At 41.2% G+C, this 6,030-nt stretch overlaps 1 long non-coding RNA gene across 1 annotated transcript; it reads left to right on the top strand.

Annotated features, from left to right (window-relative positions):
• The first annotated feature begins 1,448 nt into the window (after positions 1 to 1,448).
• Positions 1,449 to 3,347, top strand: LOC133225490 (uncharacterized). Its single transcript, XR_009729172.1, has 2 exons — positions 1,449 to 1,584; positions 2,685 to 3,347. It is a non-coding gene; the product is annotated as an uncharacterized LOC133225490 (long non-coding RNA).
• The last annotated feature ends 2,683 nt before the right edge of the window (positions 3,348 to 6,030 follow it).

The following is a 6,030-nucleotide window of genomic DNA, read 5'->3' on the forward strand; positions in this document are numbered from 1 at the left end:
TGCTTGTGAAATTAAGGTATTCTATGGGATGCGAGGCGGGAGCTCTACAACAAGGGATCGCCGCACCTTCCGCAACAGCCTCCCTTCTCTGATGCCCCCCGCGAAAGAAAGGGGGCGGCTACTGCTGCGGGTGCTGTACCGGCTCTACCGGCCTCCACTGCAGCCTACCGAGGTAGGTAGTGCCTCCAGCGCCGGCTGCTGCCTCCTCCCTCCCTCCGCTCCGCTCAGCTCCGCTCAGCCCGGCCCCTCCGGCCCAGCCGCCAGCCTCACCTGAGGTAACGTCCTCCCGCGCCCGGCTCCGGGCTCCTCCTACGGCCCGCGGGCACAGCGCTCCCGTCAGGCGGCCGCGCGGCGGGAGAGTGGCGGTTGGGCGCGAGGGGCACCTGAGGGGGGGCCGCGAGCCCGGCGCGGATTGGGAAGAGTGAAACGGGGGCGGGACGCGGCGCGAACAGGCCTGGGACCGGCACCAACCCGAACCGGGTTAAACTGGCTTTGGTCTGCACCTGGAGGGCTCGCGAGGGGCCTTGGCGGCAGTCAGAGCCTTATGGATGATGCTGTGATGTGCTGATTGAAAAAGCTTGTGTGAAGCAGCAGGCTGAAGCAGTTAGTTATCACAATCTGAAAGCCCGGTGGGTAATTAACTGCTTTATATTTCAGTTCTGTAGTCCTTATCATTAGACTGAGAATTTTCTAGAACATCTTTCCCTTTTCCCCACACCATCCAATTGGGACATAGTTTCAAACTCCCTTTTCAGTGGCTTTTCCGAGGAATCCCTGTGTAGTTTCAGCAGAAAAGGTTTCCGATGATTCTGATGGGAGCATCAATAAACAAAACCATTCCCCCACCCCGAGATCTCTTATTTCAGCCACAGTGTAATTTGCTCACATTCCAGGTCGTGCTCTTCCCATTGGCTGTTGTAATCTCTCTTAACTTCTCAACTTTATGAATAATTAAACATTTAGTGAACCTGATGGGCAGTGACCGACTCTGGACCTTGGGAACTAGTCTGGGGTTACAGCTGGTGTTACTATCGGAGACTCCCTCTGCCCTGCTCCCTCAGTAACAGCAAGCATAATGATTTGGGGTTAGGTATAAAACAATACACATAAATAATAAAACCAGCACATTGTCTCAAATATTTTGACTGTAAGGACCCAAACTTCACAATAAATTACAATAGGGGATGCATTGTGAGTTCCTTTTGCTGTAAAATCTGTAAAATGCGCATTTGCAGAACTTCACATTGCAGAATACTTGGGGTATAGGTACAAATACAACAGCCACTGCAAAAAATAAGAACTTCTTGATGCTGAAGGCTGCATGGAATACAGGAAACATCAGAAATTACAGGACCAGACTGGCAAATAACAAACAACTTAATATTGGCACAATTTAAATAATAAAAAAACCCACCAAAATCAAAAAAGTGGGGAGTTTGACAGGGCTACCAGGCTTTTATAAACTTATGTTTTCATGCCATCAATTGATCACGTTGAACACGGCTGAGCTCCACCTGTCACTGTCATGCCGCCAAAGGGAGGGAGTTGCAACAGGGAAAATATTTCATTCACTGGGAGCAGAAGGTTTGCCTGACGTTTAAAATGATGTGAGGAAAAAAGGTTGCTGTTAAGCTTTCCCATTCATAGCCTGAAAGTCTTGTCATTCATTAGGGAGAGCTATTTTAAACAAACCCATATGTGGTTGGCAGCAGCGTAGACACAGGTGGTCTGTGTGAGGTGGGTCTCAGAAATTTTTAGGAATTCACAAACAGAACACTGAAAAAGCTTACTCTTGGTCACCAAAATTACCTACAGTTTCTTCTGATGAGGACTCCTTTTCTGATTTAAACAAGAGCTTTACTATTTTTTTTGTTGTCATCTTCTTGTTTTTCTATTATCTCAAGCATCTATTAAATCCCCCTCTCTTTTGTCAGAGTACATTTCAAGCTTTAAGATGTTACATTTCTGATATCAGGCAAGCCTTTCTGAAGTGTAGTCTGTGCCTGTTACGCAGAAGGCTGTTCCAGAGCTTCAAGTTCTGCCTGAAGGCTGTTGTATAGCAAAAGTCATGGCAAAGAGATGGAACGAGTTCTGGTTTCACATGGAGGCATGCAGTCATTACTGTTCTCTGTAGCTCCCCACAGCATCATTTACAACCCTCATACAGCTACAGTTCTAAGGCAACCCGGATCCACAGTCACCTTGGGTTTTGAATGGAGCAATCGTTACATAGGCACCCACGTCAGCTTCAAAGTGAGAATCTCTCCAGTAGCTAGGAATGCCTTTTAAAGATGTTAAACTTTAACCATCTTTGAAACACCTCACCTTTTTATATTAAAATGAACACTGGTAGGTACATTTTTTACATTTAATTAAAAATTTTTGGAATACAGATATGTATATGTGCACACATGTATGTAAATGTATTTTGCATTTGCAATTTAGGGATTCCCACCTGTCAAGAATCTTCCCCTTTGCATTCTGTATGAAAGCAGTGCGGGTTTGTTGGTTGTTTTTTTTTTCTGGTATGGTTTTTCTTTCTGTGTAACTAAGAAAACTAATTCACCGAGCCCCACCTGTGGTCCTCAGTCCTCTCTCATGTAAACAAAAGTGTAATTGGCAGCTGTCAAATATCCAGTGACAGCAGAATTATGTTCTTATGTTCTATTCTTCATATTTTACAGGAATCAGAATGCTCTGGATTATTCTCTGTTATGCTATTATATAAAATTTAATTTAACCTGAAACAAAAATGACAATCAACAATGACAAGCTACCCCTGCTGAAAAGCAGCACTGAAGCTGCTGGAGGGATGAGCTGGCTGAAGGGGAGGCATCAGCAGAGAAGGGATTCTGTTAATGGAAGGAAGAGTGAAAGAGAAGGAAGCTCAGGAAGGTCTCATAGGTTCACAGAGAAGGTATGTAAGATTAAGAACAAAAATAATTTCAGACTGTTTCTTTCTTTGACTGCTGCTGAATGTATGGCATGTGGGACAAACCGGTGCCTGGCTTAACTACAGAAAATTGATAGCAGCTGTACTTCTGTGGGGATTAGAAGGAACTGCTTCCTGACTCACAGGTCTGTGTAAAATATATCCATGCACAACTTGGCTTAATGTATTCTCCAACAGATAAAGCTACCAAGTTAAGGAACCCAAGTGTTTCTTTTCATTTACCACAAACACCATCATTTGTTATTCTTGTCAATTCTTTTATTGGTTTTCATCCTAAAGACTAGCACATTTACAGCATACATGGATTGGATGAACTAGAATATATAAAACAGTAGCCATATGATATATTAATACTGCCCAAAACCAAATAAATAAAAATATTTCAATGCACAAAGCTTGGCAAATACAGTTGTCTTGGGACAAAACAGTGCTGTATTATACAATAATTTTACATGTATAAATGAAACAAAAGGCAACTGTGCTGTAGGTACTTTCACAGAACATACACAGAACATACTTGGCAACAGTTTTTTTTTTTACCTTTGTATGTTTTATAATTTAAAAAAATGTACTCAAAAAAGACCATTAGACAGAACTTATTTTTACAGTAATCCTTAATTTTGCCTCTCCTGTGCAACAGAAAAGCTTAATTCACCCTTGTGAAGCGTCCTATGTGGATTTCAAGTTTCACAGTTTTCCTTTTTTGATGAACTGCCCAAGATCTTACTGTTCATTGTGCCCTTTAAACAAGCCCATCGACGTGCATGTACTGACACTGGCGTATATATAAAATGTTAGCTGGACAGCCATGTTTTACATGTAAGCATACTGAAATCAGGATATTTTAAACAAATAACGCCGTACTTGAGATTGGTATTCCACCACTTTGAAAAGATGAGCAAAAACCATGCACATACAAAATTCAGCCACTTTTTCTGATTACATTGGTATAGAAAATGAATCTCACTAAGCTTGAGAGCAGATCTAATGATTGTTGGCCACAGTGTGCGTGGCTCTGTTGTTACAACAGACCTCTTATTCTTCTCTTCTGAAGCTGAACATCACAATATTTTTAGTGTAACAATACAGGACTTAGAATATAATATGTTTGAAATATACAAAATAAAATTATCAACTCATAAAAACTAAGGGATACAAAGAGTATAGTTTATACAAAAATAAATGTAGCATTTAATAATGGGCCTGGGACTGAAGGTTGAGCAGAACTAATAGAGCAACATTGTCCAAAGAGATCCCATTGAAAAGTTTTCTCACCATGTATTTGTTTCCTCATTAGCAAAAAAAATACAAACCAACATTTCTTTATTTATTATGGTGAACAGGGTTGGTAAAATTACAAGGGACTGTTCTACTGTAGGTGATTTGCTCACACCTGGGACAGGTACAATACATAGGTTTTGCACACAATTCAGTGTTTTGTTATCTGAGAGAGACAGAACCAACAGTAACATCCTCGCTCAGCAGAACACTCTCTGACCTGGCTCTCTGACATGCTGCTCAGCATTTTATTGCAACAAGCAAAATGCAAAAACTGCTGGACCTGTAAGCCCCAAACCTGCATGGGAGCAGAATGAACATGACTGACTGAGAGAGCAGTGACAGCACAGACAAACATCAGTGAGAGGGAGAAAGGAACCAGAAAACAGCCGTATACTTACCTGGCTGTTGCTACTTCCACAAGTATAAACGGGCAGACTTTTCTATTCTAAAATTGACATTCTTAGAAGCTAAGAAGAACAGGGCACAGTGTGCTGAAGGAACCTAGCAAGGGCTGTTAGGGATTCTGTTAAAATCTTGTTCAAATTTGGAAATTAAGGTTTAGCTGCTTTTTAAAAAGGTATCATAGTTTCAAAGGCATTCTTTAGGAGATTACTTCTGAGGAGACCTGTTGAATATATTTTATCACTTATCAAACTGATCACCTTGTCATAAGCTATAACACACCTGCGGTTCTAGCGCGGTACTGGTAGTACATGAACAGTTCCTTTCTACCAACATGAGGCATTGCCACCTTCCTCAGAAATGCCCTGAAAACAGTCATACTTCCCCCTCCCTGGATTCTGAACACCTGCCCAGGTAAAATGCAAAGAAACCAGTTTGGGTTATGGAGTAGCAGGGATGCATTGGGCACTTTCAGCATTTTTGTACTGACATACAAAATTGACATGAGAGAAAAAAAGCAAATACCAATAAAAAAAAATTACCACCACCCCCTGCCCCAGATACTTAAAATCCAGAACTGACATAAAAATTCATGCGTAAAAGTGTGTTAATTACTATATGACACCATGGGAGAGACCCAACATGTCACAGGCAACATTAGCAACCTGCTTGTCGCACTTGCTTTGTCGTGGGGAAGGACAGAGGGAACTGTTGCTGGTGTTAATGATTAAGCATCACCGTGTTTCCAAAACAGTTCTTAACATCAGATGTGTGCCCAAGTCCTTACTTGCCAAAGGCAGCAGGAATTTGTTTTATTTGGACAGAACTGAAAACCAGACTTCATAAGCCTGGCCTTTTCTGTACTGTTAATCTTGTTTATGAAGATACCATCCTATATACAGTAAACAAATTATACTCCTGGCTTTTATTGTTCTGATTTTTTTCTTTTTAAGTTAAACTTCTCTTTCTTGATTGTAACAATGCATTCTACAGCTATTAGACTGTCTAGGATCCAATCCCTTTTTATTTACAACTTTTGAGTTTTACTCGCAGTTTTAAAAAGTTTATGAAAAGCTCATTCTCAAATTCAATTCCGTATAAAAAGATGTGACATGAAACAGCTGCCCAATGCCATTCCTAGAGTCCTTGCCCACCCAGGAGGTACCTAGCTATTTGCATATAGATAATTAGGAAATAGCACAATATCTGGTTGTCTTACATACACTGAAGGCTATTTAAACGGGCAGAGCGTTATCACACTATTCTCAAGCTAAGGTGTCAGAATAATTGTTACTAGAGATTCCAATTCTGTAAGTAACATGCTCTGGATAACCTAGTGAAACGTACAAAAAGGTGATTTATCTCCTCTGGATGACAAAATCACGGATTAATCT

Source organism: Neopsephotus bourkii, unplaced genomic scaffold, assembly GCF_033783945.1.
Source record: "Neopsephotus bourkii isolate Nb327-2 ecotype Australia unplaced genomic scaffold, CSIRO-AGI_Nbou_v1 NB_1760, whole genome shotgun sequence".
NCBI lineage: Eukaryota > Metazoa > Chordata > Aves > Psittaciformes > Psittacidae > Neopsephotus > Neopsephotus bourkii.